Source organism: Pteropus medius, unplaced genomic scaffold (genome assembly GCF_902729225.1).
Source record: "Pteropus medius unplaced genomic scaffold, Ma_sr-lr_union100, whole genome shotgun sequence".
Taxonomy (NCBI): domain Eukaryota; kingdom Metazoa; phylum Chordata; class Mammalia; order Chiroptera; family Pteropodidae; genus Pteropus; species Pteropus medius.
Window position 1 is genome coordinate 26,408,366 of NW_024355205.1, and position 21,280 is coordinate 26,429,645.

Genomic DNA, 21,280 nt, shown 5'->3' on the forward strand with positions numbered 1-21,280 from the left:
CACACACGTATATTTGGGGGTGCTTGATTTGAGTTAGCCTGGCCCCTAACTCAAATCAATTAAATCAGAATCTCTGGGGATGAGACTCACACTTGTGAAGTTACTCTGGCGGTGCTAATACAGAGCTGATAGAGAGCCAGAATTGGGAATCAGTGAGTTACAGTAACAAAGGGGTCTTAAGAGGTTTCTGTTTCAGTTGAAACTGGTTCAGGAGGTGAAGGATGGAGCCTAAAGGAAAGAAACACCAGCTGGACTCAGATATGTGGAACTGGAAAAAGAGGAGGCGTTAGCAGCAATTTCTCAACAAAAAGGAGACAGTAATTTAAGTCAAAACATTTCCATTTGTAGAGGGAAAATGAAAGAAATATCATTATAAATTTTGCTATTATTTTATTTTCAGTCTTCAGTCTATTTCATATTCTTTGTCTACTAAATGAAAAATATGGGAAGAAATTACAGGTGTGTAAAATGAACAGTCAACATAGAAAAATATTTCTGATCGGTACTATATAAAACTAGTAAAACATTTTGTATTACAGAAATATAGAAACTGCAAAGTTGCTTGCAAGTTCATAGGTAGCCATTAGAAAACATGTTTGACTCCAAGAAAATAGGCAGATCAGTTTTTTCCAAATGGGGAGAAAACTCAGTCCAGCAACCTAGAATTGCCAGATTGATTTAGACCCGTTATTTATCTCACGTCCTGTTCAATTGCTGACCTAAGCAGCATTCAGCAAGGAAGATCCGTTTCCTAGCAGATGTAAGTGAATCTTAATGGAAAAGTATACCTTAATTTCCTTTAGTCATTTATAACGGTTACTCATATTTCTCCTAACCATTTTTGAACTCCTAATGTCCACTGGGATGGCAAACTTGAAAATATCTGCTGGTAATGAAAATATCTGCTGGTAATGGACAGTAATATATTAATTACTTGGTTTTGATGATATAGAAAGGTTACTAGAGTATTCAATTCAGTTACACTAAGGTGCACTAGTGCCAAAGATTTTTTTCTTCCTTACTTGAAATCAAAGTCAACAGTCTTAATAAATTTGGTCCTTAAAATACTCACACATTAGCTAAGATTTAATTTGCAAATGAGCCCTTTTTCACCAACGTACCCTCGTAAGGAAATCCAAATCATAAAAATTCCAGGGAACATCACCAGTACCTAAAACTTATTTTATGAAAACGGTTGAGATTATGTCAATAAATCTACCGGTTCAGGACTTTAAAGATTGTTTAATCAATCTTCTATCACTCAAGTTGGAGAACAAAATAAACCCTTTAACAAGAATTCAGATTTTATTCTATTAAAAAAGTCATTTTAAAAAAAGCAAATCAGCTAGCAAGAGTGTTATGAGAAATATGCCTAAAAGAAAAATGATCATAGAGCCTCTTGGCTCTATTCCATAAATCTTGACCTCTTTTTCCCCTTCTGCTACTAGTGGATAGTTTGCTTCTTATATTAGTCCCTAAGGAAAGTTCTAACGCCGCATGGGGCTAAGAAGTATAATTTGGTCTTTTACTATTTTAAGTTCAAGTTATTAAAATGCCGTGGACTCAGTGAAGTGTGGCTCATGTCATATAACCAACCCTAGAAGGAGTCATATGTAATGCCTCTGACAACGCTATCATTATAATGTAAAACTAATAATTGCTTTTTAGGGGATAAATCAATTTAAGACCAAGGCCTCTAAATGATATGTTTTAAAATGCTTAAGAAACATATTCTTTTCTACACTGAGAGATAAGAAGATGTCAGTAGAATAACAAATAGATTACAAGAGGCAAGAATGGAGAGAGGGACACCAATTAGAAGTTTGCAAGAGGTGAGAAAAGGCATTGGCAAGTGGTGTGGGTTGAATGATGGTTTCTAAAAAGATATATCCATGTCCTATTTCCTAGAACCTATGAATGTTCTCTTATTTGCAGAGTCCTCACAGATGTAATTAAATTAAGGATCTTGAGATCAAGATATCACCTTGGATTATCTGGATGGATTCTAAATCCAATGATAAGTATCCTTATAAAAGACACACAGGAAAGATTTGACAGACAGAAGAGAAGAAGGCAATGTGGCCTAGAAGCAGAGAGTTGAGCACGAGCCAGGGAATGTCGGCAGCTACCGGAAACTGGAAGAGAGGCAAGGACAGATTCTCCCCTTGAGTCTCCAGGGTGAGGATGACCTTGCCGATACCTTGATTTTGAACTTCTGGCCTCCAGAATCACAAGAACAAATTTCTGTTGGTTTAAGCTACAGTTTATGGTAATTTGTATGGCATCCACAGGAAATTAATACAGCAAGCTAAGAGAAAGACTGTGGAAGAGGGAGAGGACACAGTGATTTAGGATACTGCAGAAGTCCAGAAGAGCAGGATCTAAGGGCATTCATGAGTGAGGCCGGAAATGAGGTAGACGGATAAGCAGAAGGTTATATCAGTGAAAATCTGCTGGTCTGAATGCATGAAATATCAGTGAGCAGATCAGAATGGCTGAAAAGAAGAATAATATTCTCAAACAATGGGAAGGAAAATTCAAAAGGGAGGAAATATGAACAGAATGCAGTATTTTCTTGCTGGAGGAAAGGTCTATGGCAGGGAGGGGGAAAGGGCTAGGTCTGGAGAATTTACACCCCAGTCAAACACAGGGTAGCGCCTTAGTCTGCTGGAGCTGCCATAACAAATGTCACAGACTGGGTGACTTAACAGACATTTATTTTTCTGAACATTTATATTCTGGAGTCAGGGAAGATCAAGGTGCTGGCAAAATTGGTTCTTGGTGAGAGCCCCTTTTCTGTCTTGCAGATGGCCACTTTTTCACTATATCCTCTCATGGTAGAGAGGGAAAGCTCTGGTGTCTCTTCCTCCTCTTGGAAGGGCACTAATCCTATCATGGGTCTCTACCCTCATGACTTCACCTAAACCTAATCACTACTCAAAGGCCTCACCTCCTAACACCCTTACATTGGAAGTTAGGGCTTCCATATATGCATTTTGTGGGGAACACAATAATTCAGTCCATAACAGGCAAGGGATGTGGTCCATGTAGGATAAAGAGACAGTAGGGGAGCTGTTCTAGGTCCTGACAGACAACAGAGGCAATGGGGTTGCAACGGGAAGACTGCTGAGTCTGTGTGTGTAATGGATGATGGAAGGCAGGAGGTGGTGCAGGAAAAAAAGACAGTGGTCACAGGAATTACATGCCAGCAAGGCCACCAAGCCAGCAGGGAAGAAGCTCTAAGTCCTTGGGGCTGCTGTCAGAAGGCCCAGCAGAGGGCAGGAAGCCAGTTAAGTATCCCGAGCTGAGCAAGAACTTTCCTATGCCTTCCTCTTCTCTCTTCCTGACCACAGCTCTCACTCTGCTGGGGCTGAACTGGGAGGAAGGGATCTGCTAAATGGGAAATGGGTAGAAAAGGAGAGCAATCGGGTCCACCTCTCTCCCTGAAGACCCACCTCAGCTAGAAGATGGGGAGAAGCCCGGCTTGAGGTCTAAAATGTTTACTGACATCTCAGATTAGGCATTTAAAATCTCCAAATAAGAGTGTGTTGAGACAGAAGAGTTATGGACTGAGTGAGCTGAAAAACCACAGATGTGCCAAATTTTCAGCCATCGGAGGGAAAAACCTTCCTATAAAAAAGTAGTGAGATACAGTTGTGTTTTGCTTATCTGTGAAGCATCATGCTTGTTCTATGTACTGTTTAGACATTCAACGAAAAGGAAGGTCATTTTCTCTAAGAATTCCAGTAATTGACATATTTCCTCAGAACATAATCAATAAGGTGGCAAAGGACCATACTGAATAGATGCTTCCTCAATTCCCTAGTTCTAAATATAGGAAAAATAGATCATGTAGTGATTATTAAATAATGTTTTTCTCTAATTTTATCATGTCTTATAATTCTTAGAGAAAGTTTTACACCGAACTTTCAAGAGCACCACATACAGATTCCATTTGCTTTTCCCAGCCAAGAGAGTTTCTAACAAGAGAAATAGAAAAGACCTAGGTTTGGAGCTGGAATTGAAAAAGTGTTTTCACTCTGTTCACACAGACTCTCTCTTTCCCCTTGGTTCAGCACTTCATCTTTTGGTCTTATTTTCTTCATATGTACAGTAGAGATAATGGGTCCCAATTTTATTTGCTATCTTGAAGAAAGATTCTCATAGTTAGACTGAATTAAAATCTGACCAGTAATGACCACTTATCTACCGCTCTGAAATGTTGTAAGAATTAATGTTTTTCTGCAAAATGTACTGAAGATGAAGAGAACACCATGATGAATAATTAAAAGTTCCAACAAATAAGTATATTTTAATGAATGTGGAGAAAACATATGGCAAAGGACCTTGGCTTGTGTGCCCTTGTACCTCAATGGGTTAGGGTAGAAAGGAATATGTGCAATATTTGAGTGGAAAAATAAAAGCAATAACAGACCCATACAATCCAAGACCATAAATACATAAACAGTGAAATATTCTTCGCATTCTAAAAAAACTAGCCAAATCTTAAAAATAAACTACTGATTTATGCACTAAGGCTGTAATGAAATCAAATGATATGCCTTGGAAATTTAGGATAGTCTATACAAGAAGGCAAAGAACTAAAGACAGGGCTGTTCAGATGGCAAAGAAATCAAGGATACTTCCTTCTCCAATTTAGAACACAGCATGGACAGAGTTCACTGGCTATATGTAAATTTGATAACTTCTTTTTTGTCTTTCAAAAAGAGATCAAATGGGGATATGAATGTTGCTTGCTTTGGAGGTAGTCAGGGAGCAGATAAAAATGCATAGCAAGTTTGACAGGAAGAGTAAGTTACATTTATAGAGCAATAAGAGGAGAATAAGTTATTTATGAACTTAAACATTTTCGAAGAAAGTTGAAGTCACTGTGTTCTTCCTGTACAGTAATTATTTCAGACTGTAAACCCTCCAGCATATAGAAAATAAATTATTTTGATACTTACAATTTATCTTGGTCTTTGCACCTATGAGGATGAGATATTATAGTGTCTGTCTTTTCTTTTAGAGGGACCTGATTTTTGATATTCCTGAAACAGGTGTCATAAGTCTATTTATATTTAACTCCAAATATATTTTCCTTTTTGTATTGATTGCCTCTGCGCTGTAATACACTAGAAAGCTATAGCTAATGTTAAAGCTAAGATGAGAAATTTTATTTAAATTCTCTTATCTTAAATACCATCTGTGAAACAGGTGGTGCTCTGCTTCTGTAGATGCATATTTTTGATGATGAAATTTTTTTCTTTTTATTCCTTATTCATATGTGCTATATTGTTTTTGCCCAAATGTTTATATTTTACTCTATAGATATGTTCAGAATATATTTACTGTAGTCAAAAGTGTCTATTTTATACTTGATTCCAGAGGTAGGTGGGTCAAGGAAAATAAAAGTGAATGGAACTCATAATGGGTTTAACGTTCTTTTTTCCACAAGATTCAATTTTAGAGATGCACTGGATTTTACCAAAAAATCAGTCTCTATGATATTAAGTCTAATTGCAGTGGGGTAATTTTATTGCCATGAAAAACACTTGTAGTTACTGTTATAATGGATAGAATATATATATGGAAACCTCATTTATTTAGGTTACTTGTGAGATAATTTCGAGTCTTTTCTTGAGAGGTGGGACATACTTTCAAATATTTAAGTCCTTCTTTCCTTAACCATTTATTTCATTCTTTAAAAAAGGAAAAAGTAATTTGAGGTATATGATCAAAATTGAATCAAATTATATTTTACAAGTACATTATTGAGCATTACATTTTGATTAAAAATTTAAATGTTATTTAAAAAATCCTAAATAAATAATTAAAAAGCCCACAATCTAATTTAAGAAATAAATTATAGATTGAAAATTTTCTTTTTAACTCCTCTCTCCAAGACCCTAGAACTTTCTGGTTTATATCAAATACATCTACATTTCTTCTAAATTCTTCCTTTTTCCAAACTCAGCATCTTATCATATTTCTGTTCATTTTTATATCCTTTGCAGTATCTATCTGCCTGAAATCCTGTTGCCTGGAGACCAATCTTGAAGAACAGCCATTGTCATGACCTTTTGGAGATTTAAGATGTCTAATGAGGAGCTGACAGAAATCATCAGCTTGTTTTAAGTAAGTAATATTTTTTTAAAGTCACAATAAAATACATATCTAGATATTATCTATTCAGGTTATCAAAACACCTAAAGTATAGAATGTAAAGGAGAAAAAAATACCTTTGGAAAAATGTGAATTTTACAAATCCATGAAAAAAGGAAGTGTCACAAAAAAAAAATCTCTGTATTTTTTTTTTTTTAAATAAGAGAAATTTTCAGGTCTTCCCACACATTGTTTATTTATTCTAATTTTATAAACCTTTCTGAAAGTTCTGCTATCTGTATTTTTAGCTCTGTCGTGTATGTCTATTAACATTCCAGTTAGCCCCAAAGGATTTTGAAGCAGCAAATTCAATGAAATGGCATAAGAACAACTGTTAATAAAGTCAACAACAAATGAGAGAAAAACACAGCTATAAAAACTTCGTATCACAAAAGAAAAAATCAACAAAATGAAAAGGCAACCTATGAATCAGAGAAAATATTTGCAAATCATATATGTAATAGGGAGTTAACATCTAAAATAAATACTCAGGCAATTCAACAGCAAAAAAAACCCAAATAATCCAATTAAAAAATGGGCAAAAATCCTGAATAGACATTTTTTCAAATAAGATAGTCAAATGGCTAATAGGTACATGAAATGTGCTCAACATCACTGATCATTAGGGAAATGCAAATCAAAACTACTATAAGATATTACGTCATTCCCGTCAGAATGGCTAGCATCAAAATGACAAGAGAACAAATGTCCGTGGGAATGTGGAGAAAAGGGACTCCGTGTGGACTGTTGGTGGGAATGTAAATTGGTGCAGCCGCTTTGGAAAATAGTATGAAGGTTCCTCAAACACTTAAACACAAGTATAACTACCCTATAACCCAGTAATTCCACTTTGCGTATTTATCAGAAGGAAATAAACTCACTATGTCAAAGAGGTAGCTGCACCCCTATGTGGATGTCAAGTCATTATGCTGTATATTTGAAACTAAAAAAAAAAATCAGGATTCAGGATGCCTTCTAAAAGAATGACAATATAATAATAATTTTGAAATATAATGAAATAATACAGATGAAAAAAAGAGGAACATTCTGAGTTCTAAGAGTCTAGCACATCTTAATGGTATCCAGAGACCAAAAACAGATTAATATATGATAGAAGGTATGTACCGCTTAAGAAGTTAGGGATGTAGTCAGGCTATAGATAGTTAAAATATTTTTAAATGTTTATGCTTAAAAGAAAAAAATTCTAGAAATTAGAAAATTTACGTGAATTAAAACATACCTCAGAGATGATATTGGGGAAAAAAATAGCCCCTCTTTACTAAAGTTTTATGGTTTTGTACCATTACTTACATTTTGTTTTTCATGCGGTACCTCACGGTCACCAAGGTACGGTAAATTATTTAGAATTAATTTTTTTTTCAAAAAAAATTTTTTTTTTATCTCCAAGCATGTAAAAAGCAATAAAAGCAGGCCTGACTTTCAAATACAGATATGCTTCTACATGAGAATTTGGAGACTGGAAGGGGAGGGAGTTCAGAAAGCTTAAGATTGTGGTTTGATAACAGAGAGATCTAAATTTCTGCCACATTTCACAATGTGACCATACACTGGCTGCTTAACCTCACTAAACTTCATATTTTTAGCAAGAAAAATGCAAATATTTGTTGTACTTAATTCACGAGGTTGCTATGAGAGAGAAATGAGTATGTATGTAACCGGAGTGCCTAGAACATTATAAGCGCTTAATAAACATGAGCTATTATCATTACCATTCTTATTAAGTTAACCCGATATGATTATAAAGTTCTGAGGATGAATTTGAAGGCAGTTACAGCCACATAGCTAATTGTGAACTGCTGCTTAAGAAAATGAAAGGAAATTATTGTCTATATAATACCATACCAAGAGCACATTCTGAAGAAACTAGGTTAATACACACACACACACACACACACACACACACACACATACATATATACATATATATACATACATACATAAAGGTTTTTAATGTTATTTTACAGGTGTGAGAGAAGAAATGAAGGTAAGATTACATTAAGGGACTATTTATTTTTGGGAGAAATATAAAATCAAAGTTCTACCCAGTTCTACTCTATGTCTGCTTTGTTTATTCTTTACTGAGGTATAACTTTAAGTGGAGTACATAAATATTAAATGTGCTGCTTGATGAACTTTATAATTTTATGCATATGCCACGTAACCACCATCTGCCAACATAAAGAACTTATCCATAATCTCAATAAGCCTTCTTGTGCCCATTCACAGTCAATCACCATCCACCCCTCAAAAATAATCACTTTTCTGTTGATGATAAGAAACTTTGGATTCCCATCCTAAGAGGACCTGTGAGACTTTTGAAGCCCTCGTTCTCTTCCCTGGCTAGACCTGACTCCTGATACGTTTTACTTTACACACAGTCTACGTCACCTTGTGTCTAACCCATAGGTATCCTATCATCAACAGGCCCCTAATCTAATTTATCAGTACTATGTTGAATAGTCTCCAGACATAAATGGCTTATGAACTAGAACCTTCTGACATTTAGGGGGCTCTCCCTCCACTATTATATTAATGATGTTTCACTGAATTATTTTTATTTACCAACTCTGTAAATATTATTTTCTCAACCATCATTATATTACATTTTCCAAAATATCCTGGGCCAAATAAGGAGACTGAAAAAATTAGCTTTACGAAGCCTTAAGGTGAATTGTAGGGTAGCTCTATTCTCAAACTCAACTTCCCAAAGAAGATTTCTGGTTCTAGTTACAGAGTTAAATCATGACGCAACAGAAGAATGAGCTCGTTGTCTTGGTCTGAAGCAGTTCTCCAGTGTTTCTATTATCACTGTCTCCTGTGCCCTGAATCTTGTACCTTGGATACCTGACAAGGTACCCATGCTATGAATCCTATTATTCGAGGGAAGAGAAACAGGCTCACAAAGTGAAAGGACCTTTGTAGGCTTCCTACCCAATCCAGGGGGGTGCCTACTTGCTAAAATGACCCTGGCCCCTCATTCGAGTATTTGACCACTGGAAACTCATATGAGCAAATGAAGCCCATAATGAACAGAGGATCAAGGTTTATAGTTGATCACAGAGAAACTAGAATCATTTCTATTGTCATCCTTTTCATAACAGTACTAGTGAGCTCTGAGCTTGGATTTTCCCACTTGGTGCATGAAAATACAGAGAATAATAATGCAACTTGGGGTAAAATCAAATAGTAGCTATGAAAACCCTCAACCCACAGGTTGCTCTGATTTTTCACTTGAGCATTTTACTTTTGACTTTCAAATTTTCACTTAATTTTGACATGAGGCATATGACTCATTTCTTTACAGTACCAATTCTGTAAAAATAGATGACTCAGCCACCAATTATAATAGCTTATTATTGCAATATTCAGCCAAACATCCCCTATGCTGACTAGAGAGGGGTTTCGACTTGATGGAGCAAAACTAGCAATGTCCTAACTCAGAACATATGCTATCCTATAATAGAAAAAAGAGCCAAATATAAATACTAAACAGCACTGTATCTCTGAAATGCACTGCCTTAAAAAAAATCAAGCATCTTTACTTTCCCCATTGTTTGATTATTATTTTAGAATAGCTGCTCTCTTAAATGAAATCTATTTTTACTCAAATTTCAGCATTCGGTCCCCTTATAAACCAAAAAACCAGAGGCTGGTTTTTCTCAACAGATATCCCCTTCATAGCCAAAGCGTACAGTGCAGAAGAAAATGAGGTCAGTCCTAAGAAGAATGATAATCATTTAATAAAAACGGCTGCAAGCCAAAAAAGAATTACAAAGATAAATCAATCTGAAGCAATAAAATGTCCTCCACAAAACCTAAGTAAGAACAAGTGCAACATTAAAGTGCTGTTTATTTTCAAGTTTCCCAATGAACTGCTGAAGGAAATTACTACATTTTCCCTCACAAAGGTTCTGACTACACAACACCACTTTTTACCCAATGAGCCTCACAGGACAGGTGTTGAGATATAGACATGCTATGTTAATACCAGGCAACAGAGCTAGAATGGTGTTTAGAGTTATTAATTCATTCATTTGACATGGACTGAGCACCTACTAAGTATCTTTTATGCCTCTGTGGGAGGGGCTGAGCATACAAGGAGTTGTCTTGGAGGAGTGACAGATGTAGGCTCAAAGTCACCATTGAAATAAAGTTATATATTAAGAGTCCTTGAGGGGAGATCACTGAAGGCTTTAAAAACAACATGACGTATAAGCAGAGGAATTTGACAGTTAAACAGGTGAAAAATATTTGCTCATGTATAAGCAGAGGAATTTGACAGTTAAACAGGTGAAAAATATTTGCTCACAGGGCATGTGCAAAGTTACAGAAATGTGAAATGGCTTATGATATTTGTAAAACAGCAAGCTATGGCCAAGGTTTCCGTCTAGAAGTGGCAAGAGATGTGGCTAAAAACTCAGGCACGAATTTGATGGTGAGAGCTCTTTAAGTCCAAAGAATGTAGCTCATTCCTTGCAGAGAGGGGACTGACAACCAGATTTGTGTTTTAGAAAGATGCTCCCTGCATCGGTCTGTAATGAGAAGCTCTTCCAGCATTCACACGAGAGAAAATGAACTAGATTTGAAGTTGTGTTGGAGGAAGAGGGGAAAGGTGGATTTGAGAGGTGAGTAGGGCAAAGAACTTTTAGAAACGGTTACCAATCTCCAGGGTCTCTGCATTGAGTTACTGTGCCAATGTCAGTTTTCTGAACTGAGAAAAAGAATACAATGGGCATAAGTTCTGGACTAGCGAGATGGGAGTGGGGAATGATTTTATTTTTGGAGATACTGAGCTAAAGATGTCTGTTTGGGTATCCAGGTGGAAATGACAAAGTAAACGGTTTGTGAGATCAATGTGGTCACTCTGTCATTGCCTAGGACACTCCAAGTGCCGTTTCACATGCTGTGAAATTATAATGCAATGATTTTGATGATTTACAGTGGAGGTTGAGGAGAATAAAGGCTTTTGCAAGGATTTCTTTGATGGCTTTATGGCAAGTATTTCAAATCAGGGCACTGAACCAATAGTATGGCTGGGAACCTTAGACAGAAGTTCGATTGTCATCAATTTAATTTGCACTGTGAATTGACACCACAAGCATTAGTTTGGTGAGAATTACTCATGGATCAAAAGGACACATGAATGAAGCCAGGATTATATTGCGATATCACCCATTGTTAATAACTGTGTATTGTCATAAATATGCTTTTAGAAAACAATCTCTCAAAAATATAAATCAAACCATGTCACTGCACTGCACCACACTTCCCAGTGGCTTCTGATTTCACTCAGAGTAAGAGCCAAAGTCCTTGCAATAGCACACAAAGCCCTGCACAATGTGCCTCTTCCTCCTCATCTTTCCGGCTGCATTTCTCATTATGCCCCTCCTGCCCAGTCACTATATTCCAGCTATACTGGCCTCTTTGCTGCTCCTTAAACATCAGATAATTGACAGTTCTCTTTTGCCTAGAAAACAATCACTGCAGATATCTGCATGGCTTTGAGTTGTTGGTCAAATGTTATTTTTTGAGTGAGTCCTTCCTTGACCACTTGATTTAAAATTGTGGCACCTAAACCTTAATCAATCCCTATGATCTTCTCCTGTCTTATTTTCTCATAGCAGCAAAGAGCAGTTTTTGTACTCTTTTTTAACATCTTAATAGGTAATGGTGTTTTGGGAGATAATGGTAAAGTACTAATAGCAGCTGTAGAAAGAATCTAGGTGAGTTGTATTAGAATAGGCTGAACTCATGGTGCTGTGACAAACAAGCCCCAAATCTCAGTGGCCTTGTTTCTTCCTCAACCAAAATCTGCTTAAGTCAGACAACTCACCAGGACACCTCTCCTCCATGCAATGACTCAGCCATCCAGGCTCTCTATTTTATGGCTCCATTATCCCCACACAGAGCTTCCATTCTTGCCAGCAAAGTGAAAGATGCTGAAAGGTCACATAGAGGATTTTGCCTAACTCAGTCTGGGAGTGGTGCACATTTTTGCTCATTGTACAGTGGTCAGAGCTATCCCGTGGTCCCACTCAACTACAAGAAGGCTGGCTGGGAAGTATAGTCTTCTAGGTGCCCTGGGAGGAGAGGAGACCTGGATATGGGTGAGCACTCCTCAGGTCTACCACAGTAGCCAATTCTGGAATGATCTTGTTAAGATACAGCATGATGCAATGGAGGAGGTGTGGGAGCAGGATTCAGCAGGGCTGGGCATAGGAGCTGGTTGAACCAATCACTATCCGTGTGTCCTTGAGTAAGTCAGTTATCGTCCCTAGGACTTTGTTTTCAAATCCACAAAATGGTGGAAATAATATACATTCTGCTTATGTCAGAGGGGTTCTTCAGTCTCAAATATAAAAGTTTGCAAATAGAGTTACCAAGTTTAGGCTACTATTTAAATACAAATGCATAAATAATGCCACATGAAATAATGAACACCTGCCTGGGTAAGATAAAATGAATTACACTCTCATTTAACATCAACACTGAAAAAGTTATCCCACTGTTAAAGCCATAGAAACTGGTACCATTTCCAGACCTACTGGCTTAATAACTATAATGCTTAAGCAGCAAAGTAAGGAGCTGTTCATGTATCAGTATTGGCATATATTCTATGTATGGAACATAAAGAAATGCCAAAGAAGTTGAGATATAGAAACGACATATAAGATTACCAAAAGCACAAGTTTGCAGACTATAAAGACACTTTCATGTTATCCTTGCCTTCAAGGGTGAATGAATGAATCCAATATTGGCAACTTGTGTGGCATCTTCTGCTCTGTTGCTGGAGGCTGTTTTCCTGGATTAGCTACTGTGTGACAAAGTCAATCATATGTTCCAAGGATTAATGAATATTTATGACAAGGTATAATACTGACCAAACATCAGCTATGTGAAAATCTCATTAGAATGTTTTTAAGGTTATATCCAAGTCTTTCAATAACATTCCTTTTTATTGTTTTGGGTAATTACTGCATACATTTGTTTTCAGGCTTCAAAAAGATACTGAATTTATATGTAATTATTTTGTTAGTCACCTCAAGATTGTTGATGATAAAAAGTTAATGTTAATAATGGTGATAATGATATCCTATTTGTCAGTTTTCTACATTCAAAGAGGGCTTGTATATAAAAACTTTAATCTTTTAAATACATTTAATACAAATTAGTTAATGATGTGGATTCTACTATTAAAATATGCTTTGGGTTCTTTGGGAAACTCAGTGGAATCCTACGACATTAGGGTAGAAGGAGTCTAAGTCATCTGTTCCAATTTTCTACAAAATTAACAAATTATCCCTATGGAGAAACTCTTATTATCTTAGCATGCCATTTTCTTAAAACAGCTTTTTTGAGATATACTTGACATATAATAAACTCCACTGACTTTCTTTTGCACCTTTTTCAAAAATTAATTGTTTTTTGCAGATACGTTTCTGAGTTCTTTATTCTGATCCATTAATCTATGTGCCTCTCCCTTCAGAAATGCCACATTATTTTGATTACTATAGCTTTGTAAATAGTCTTAAAATTGAGTAGTGTGTTTCCTGCAGCTTTACTCTTCTCTTCCATAATCATTTTGGATGAAAATTTCATACAAATTTTGGAATAAGCTTGTCTATATCTGCCAAAAATAAAACAATCCAAACGAATAAACAAACAAGGAAACAAAATAACCCTACTGGGATGCCATTTATTATTTACAAGAAAGCTCATTCTATTCGTATGTCTATATCAGATAAAATATTTCCTATATTAAGCACATATTTGCCTCTGTAGAACCTCCACCTGTTCAAAAGATGTTTCTTGCTTCTAAAACAGCACTGTACACACATACAGCATCTGGTCTTCCTAGGTGGTCTCCCATGCAAATACTAACCAGGCCCGACCCTGTTTAGCTTCTGAGATCAGATGGGATCAGGCTTGTTCAGGGTAGCATGGCCATAGACAAGCCGGCCACAAATAGATACCCACAGGCAGGTGCTGGAATGCAGACAGTACATGAACAATGAGATAAAGCTTTCTGAAGCAGAAGGTCACTGAATCAAGATTTCTGACACACGCCCAAGTGCTGGCTATTAAAATAGAGAGGTACAGAAAGCACAGTGAATTTTATAAGATGTTTTATGTAATGTTGTGAGGAAATAGGACCGGGTCATTGTAAAGCGAATGCTTCTTTGTTTCCTTGTGCTGACAGCTGATACTACTGCCTTGACTCCAGGGTTTGAGTTAATTCCTCCACCCCTCCCCCAAAGATTACAATTTTGAGAATGATTGCTTTTCTCCTTTTATTCTCTTTAGACATTGCTGCCATTCTCTTTTCTAAACGACATGAAGAGAACTGGTCACAGTGCCAAGTTGATGGTCATACATTGTACAGAGATTTTGGTATAGAAAGTGTAGAAAATCACTATAGAAAAACAAATTCCAGGTCAAATGTCTCTTTCTACATGGCAGTTCGAATATGTGTAAAAACTAGTGAAAACGCACACACACACACACACCCACACCCACACCCCACACACACAGCTTGAACTGTAGCAGTAGCCACGGGATTGGTGTCCTATCTCACATCTCTCTTTCCACTAACTTATTTCTTATTCAGATTTGACGGTATCGTGCTTTTCTTAATACATACTATTAATGACTTCCCATCATGGCCCCTGTGTCATATTCAGGAGTGTCATTCACACTGAGCCTAAACATGGTTCAGCAAACTGCAACCTGAAGGCCAAATCTGGTCTGCTGCCTATTTTTGTATAGCTTATTAGCTAAGAATAGTTTTTTACACTTTTAAATAATTGAAAAAAAAAAGAATAATGTTTCGTGAAATTCAAATTTAAATGTTCATAAATTTTTATCGAAACATATCCATGTTAATTTGTTTACATATTGTCTGTGCCTTCTGTTCTGTTACAAAGACAGAGTTAAGTAGTTGCAACATAGAACACATAGCCTGCAAAACCTAAAATATTTACCATCTGGTCAGAGAAAACAAAGTTTGCTGATCCCCAGTGTATAAGAATGGGACCTCTTGGAGTTGGTCTGTGCATAGCCTGTGTGGTTGTATACCACGGCTCTAATCTCTAATACCTATCATGCTAAGTACTTTATTCCTAGCCAGGCATTTAAGATTTCTCATAACCTAGATCCAGACCACATTCACTTTAGCCTGCCCACCTACTACTTACTCTTTCCTTGGTACCCTTTTGACCAGTTGTGTCTTTGTTCATGTTGCTTCTCTGTTCTAGCTGTGTGTTCTCCTCTATCTGTTAATATCTAACACTGAAAGCCTAGCTCAAATGTCACTTTCAACATGGCAGTTCAGAAACGTGTCAACCTAATGTGATTTCTTGCTTCTATGAATTTTCACAGTGTTTCAAACTTCTCTGACACATGTTATCGTATCCTGCCTGGCAATGTACTTAGTCATGCACTTGTTTCGTTCCTCTTATTCTATCACATGATCCTCAGGTCATCGTTGTACCTTTAAGAATTGTACAGATGCAGATAGGCCTGGTACAGATCCCTATGGACTGAGGGATTAACACCAGGAACCATGTCAGCGCACATGCAATTGCATATGTCCTTAGTTGCAGGGACCAGGGAAATTCTAGTGATGTGCAAAAAACCCAAGTTAGTGCTCTCATAAAGCTGCTGTTGGGCAGAGTGGCTTTTCACACATACAAAAAATGAGCTTTGGAGGGCTCAATCCATCAACTAGACCAGGGTCCAGGGCAACAGAGCCAACAGAAAAGGGGATAAAGTGGGAGTTATGAGGTTTGGCAAGAAGAGGTGCAGTCTTAAAAAGACTGGGTTCTAAGGAGGTGACTGGACAGAAGTCCAAAGAGAGAAACAGCACCCAAGATCAGAGCTAAACTACTACCAAGAAGGTGACCTTAGCTGAGTCCCAAATATTGTGTAGGAGCTCCTTAAATTACTCGGGCTTAAGTTGCCAGTTAATTCTAAGATCTATATTACAGAGAAGCCTATAAAGAAGAATTAAGTGACCTTAGTGGTTGGGGAAGATGAGGGACACAAAAGAAGGGACAGAGCAGAGCCTGGAAAAGGCCAGGGTGAGAGGGAACTAACCTCTTGAGCACTGAGCACATGTCAGTCCCTGGGATAAGTCTTTTACTTACAATGTCTCACTTGACATATACAAGAGCTCTGCAAGGAAGCACTATTACACCCATTTTATAGATAAGAAAATTGTGGCTTAGAGACATCATAAATAATTAGTAGAGCTGAGATTTGAAGGCAGGCCTAAATGAATCCAAAGCAACTCCTCCAGCTCCCCACCACTGTATCACCCTTCTTTAATAAAAATTTATTCGATAAATAATAAAGATAGAAAAATTTAAAATGCACACTTTTTATAATTCAGTATGATATATGTGATAGTATTAATCTTTTCCCTTCCTGTGTTCTCTAGCTTTTTCCTTATAAGTTACATAGTTTTTGTCTCTTCTATTGCTCACAACTCATGGATACTCTATGTCCCATGAGCCAGAAGGCACATGAAATATTCTAAGAATATTCTGGTTGCTCTAGGCAACTGCTTTGGATTTCTGGCCTCCCAGGCCTTTCACGAACTAGTCCAAATTTCTTTTCCAGGCTTATTTTATTTTGTTCAGTTCTCTTGGGCTACTTACTGCCTTCCCATCAACCCGCATACAGCTTATCCCTCCTATATTAAATGTTACCTCCTCAGTGAAACCCTCTCTGATCTCTTTATTCAGAAACAATGTCTCTCTCTCTCTTATAGCACTTCTTTCTATATCATTTATATGGTGCTCTATTTAATCTAAAATAATACTTGCACACATACTGTAAACTCCAAAAACATAAGAGTTTGTATACATCTTTTTATTACCCATAGTGCCTCACTGCATCATTCACCCAAAAAAGGGTGTTTCAAAATAAAAAGTACTAAAGAATAATGTATAAATAAAATTTCACTTTCTTAGACTCTTCTACATGGGCAATTTTTCCCTCGGAAGTTTGTTCCTATACTCACCCTTTCTCCCCTTTATTTTTGGACTTAAGTCTTTCCAGTTAATACAATTCTTTCCTATCACTGGAATTCTTTAGAAAGAAGCAGTTGTACGAAATGGAAGAAGAGGTTGGCATATTGAGGTAGACTAGGGATGGCTCTTTGTTTCACATCACTTGCAAAGCCTGAAGATCTGAGTCTAAAAATACTTTTCAGTACCAATAATATGTACTGGCTTATTGACATACAATCTGTTTTTCAGTCTTCGATGAAATATACTGATTTGCATCCTATGATCATATATCCTTCCAAGAAATTCTATTTAAATAACTGCATAATTTACATCACTGTGGCAGTCTTGAGAGTTCACAAGCCCTGTAAAAGCCAATTTGGGTTAGAGAACAAAACATATTTAGGACATTAAAAATTATATTAAAAGAGTCTTTTCTTCTCATTTGATCAATATTAATGCATTTTTTAATGGATGACCAAAGTGCATTACGTTGTGAAAAAACAATCTTGAGTTTGCAATAACTGCAAGATAAGTCACCATTATGAGAGCTAAAACTATGAAATACATTCTTTTGGAAATTGCATCTTAAAAATATTGATGGTAGAAAATCAAACTGATAGATTCTGCTGGATGATAATTTCCCTAGTTTTGATAGGTTTACAGAAGTTTCCCAAAATGTAATCATTTTTTAATTATCTATGTAAATAGACCATAGTAGCTATGTATATTATGCATGATAATGGTGAAATTTAAAGCCACTTATACGAGTCCCTAAAATGTGTTACATATTTTAAGGGCTATTTGCTTAAAATTCTTTGTTTAATTTAATGTTAAAATTATTCTACAAGCTAGTAAGTAATGAAGGCATTCTAGGGAATAATAAAAGAAATATTTAGCCAGGATTTAAGAATTCACTAAGATAATCTATCCAATTATAATTTTGACTACAGTCAAGGGTAAAAATAATGTACCCATCAATAATGTTAATTACAAGGCAGAAATAGAACACCCTATACTAGGATTATCTGAGCCTATTCCCTCTAGAATCCATTTTTTACTTTTCATGTCATTATATGTAGTTTTAATATGGTATTACTTCTAATCTTTCAAGTACTGCTGTCAGATAAACCTAATTATTTTCCAGAAGTGACTTGCACCTAAAAGAAAAATGCTGCCCCAAACTTATTTATTTAGACATATTTACTTTTTATAAAAATATTTTTCTATCTATTCTTTCGGATGGAGGGAGGCACAGGTGGGCATAGGGGTGTCAGGAGGTAGGAGTAGGAATCCCAAAATTTGAAGTAGCCTAGACAATTCTTCATTAAACCATTAAAAGACCCCAAAAGATTTCCGTACAGGCACATACAGATACTTCTTGGGGACTGGTATCGACTGAATATTTGTGTCCCTTTCCAGATTTATATGTTGAATCCCTAATCCCAATGCAATGATATTTGGCCTTTGGGTTGTAATTAGGTTTAGTTGTAATTAGGTTTAATCTCACCATGATGAGAGTAGTGTCCATAATAAAAAGAGACCAGAGAACTTACTCTCTCAATGTCCCACCCTACTCCACCCCATCTCTCTAGCAGAAAGGCAGCTGTCTGTACACCAGGAAGAGGGCTCTGACCAAGAACCCAACCATGCTCACTGATCGTGACTTTCCCAGTATCCACACCTGTGAGAAGCCACAACCAACACTGATATTCCCCTATAGCGGCCTGAATGGACTGTGACCTGAAGATTCATTTTCCTAAGGTCTTGGCCCACACATCACAGAACCTTTGTGCTTCAGCTCCTATGCTGCCTGCACAGCTATGATGAAGACATTGGATCTTTAACAAGGAAGGATTGATTTCAAATGTGAGTGGGTTATGAAAGCAGAAATCAGCTCTTATGTATCTGCAACCATCTGCGATCCAAAGTTGGACCCCAGTATGGTTTTCCAGGATACTAACTCTTAGAACCTATTGCTTTTTTTCTGTTCCTTTGTGAAAAGCAGAAATTACGCTACTTTATTCCTTGTAGCTTCACACTTTGTGATGCCCCCAGACTACAATATTCCTAAAACTCAGCCTTCCAACACACCAGACAGTGGTTCGATTTATTTCTCACCAACTGACTACTTAAGGGGAAGGGCCCAGGATCAGTGAGTTAGGAAATTGAGCTGTAATTTACATTTTTGAGAGTATCACTGAAATCCTGGCAACAGATATCTTTTCTCCTGAAGTTGAATAGATTTAGTAGAACCATCCCTGTTCCTTCACTCAAGCAGTCTATGATCAGTGGCAAACATTTTAATATAGGTCCTAGATGAGAAGTAAACTCAGTTTTGGACAGAATCATATCTTATTCATTTTTATATCCTCAGAATGAATTATGTAAATCTTAGGTTGTACAGCCAATCCATTCATTCATTTGATTCAACAAATATTTATTGAGAGCCTACAATGTGCCAAGTATTATTTTAGATGTTTGGAATATATTATTAAGATAACTATCCTTGAAGAGACTACATTCTTGAATGAGTAGGAGAAGAGGCAATAAACGTAACAAATATTTATGCAATAAATAAAGTGTAAATATTGTCCAAAAGTATTACATTCCACAAGGAAGAAAATAATAAGTCAGCAGAATAAGCAGGATCAAGGGAAGGGGTACAGGTGAGTTGAGAGACAAAGACTAGAAGATGGTGAAGGAGTTGGCCAAGCAGACACCTGGGCAAAGACATTCCAGGCAGCTGGCACAGATAGAACAGTACCCTATGGCATGTCTCATCTATTCAAGCAAGGAAGTCAACGTGGCTGAGGCAGAGTGCCTCAGGGGAAAATGGTAGATCTGAGGACTCTGTAGGCCATTTAAAGACTTTGGCTCTTACTCTGCATGAAAATGGCAGCTGCTGAAGGGTTTTTAATAGAGGAGCGACATAATGAAAACTTGGGTTTTTGAAAGGTCTCATCACTCTGGTTGCTGGGCTGAGAAGAGACTGTAGGAGTGGCGGTAAAGTAGGAGGAATTGTAGTAACCCAGATGAGAGATGTTTTTAAGAAATTAAAGCAGCAACCTTGGTCTCCAAATGAATTAAACTATTGTGTTCTCTAGCCCAGACTGAAATTGCTTTATATGTGTACTAAAGAAATCTAGTTAAATAGATGCAACACTGCCAATATATTTTCACCTGAAGCTGTTCTCAGATATTGTCTTAATTAATTTTTGTAAACTGGTGGTACACTGAGTAGACACAGAATTCAATAACAAATTCCACTAAAAACTGTCAGGACTAACTTATCTGAAAGGAACATTCAACTTCACATCCATCAATAATAGCAAATAATAGTCTCCTTCAATTTGTTCTAATTTTGACTAAGTAATAATATTTCCATATTTTTAAAAAAGAATTCCTGATGAACTACTACCTCTATTGAACTCTTAAGTGTATCTTATTCCAAAGAGAATGATCAAAAAATGTTTTTTCGTTGGGTCCTGGATTCATGCTGTACATCTGACTATACCTATTCATAGCTCACCTGTGACATAGCCTCTGAGTCACAGGACCATCATATTTCAAAGAAGAAAACATGAAGAAATAGAATAAAATATTTGCTCATGTTCAGGAAGAAATTCAGCCCATTTCTTTAGCAGGCTAAGGTAGCATTTGTAATTTTTTTTTTTTTTTTTTGAGCTCTTAGCTGTATAGTCCTTTAGGAAGTGATCTGTGGTGGTATTGAAACGGTTACACTGTAATCATTGTACTAATAACCTCTATCTGAAATCAAAATTTACCAATGGTTTTACATTGATGTTGTATACTTATATGTGATATTCTGTCAAACTATATGCTGTCTAGAATAAAAATTTCACCTATATTTATTAGCACATTGAAACCAACCATAATTTTAGACACCTACTCTATGAAAATAGTAACAACTGACAATGTGGACAATACTCCAACAACAGAGATTAACTGTATATTATTTTTTAAAAAGTTCAATAAAGACACTTTAACTTAGTCTTTATTTATTCCATGAGTGGGTTTTAGTGGACCTGGGAGCCTCTAAAATTATTTGCAAAGTTGTGTAC

At 36.5% G+C, this 21,280-nt stretch overlaps 1 protein-coding gene, 1 long non-coding RNA gene and 1 pseudogene across 2 annotated transcripts in view; 1 reads left to right on the forward strand and 2 right to left on the reverse strand.

Moving 5' to 3' along the window:
- Window positions 1-20,873, forward strand: part of LOC120598579 (uncharacterized) — a 106,937-nt gene extending 86,064 nt beyond the window's left edge. The window contains exons 2-3 of the long non-coding RNA XR_005651618.1: window positions 6,018-6,138; window positions 18,791-20,873. This is a non-coding gene — a long non-coding RNA (uncharacterized LOC120598579). The remainder of the gene's footprint in view (window positions 1-6,017; window positions 6,139-18,790) is intronic.
- The window catches only part of CYYR1 (cysteine and tyrosine rich 1), a 93,031-nt gene that overhangs the window by 25,939 nt on the left and 45,812 nt on the right, over window positions 1-21,280 (reverse strand). The window lies entirely within an intron of this gene.
- Window positions 14,020-14,138, reverse strand: LOC120599034 (uncharacterized; annotated as a pseudogene).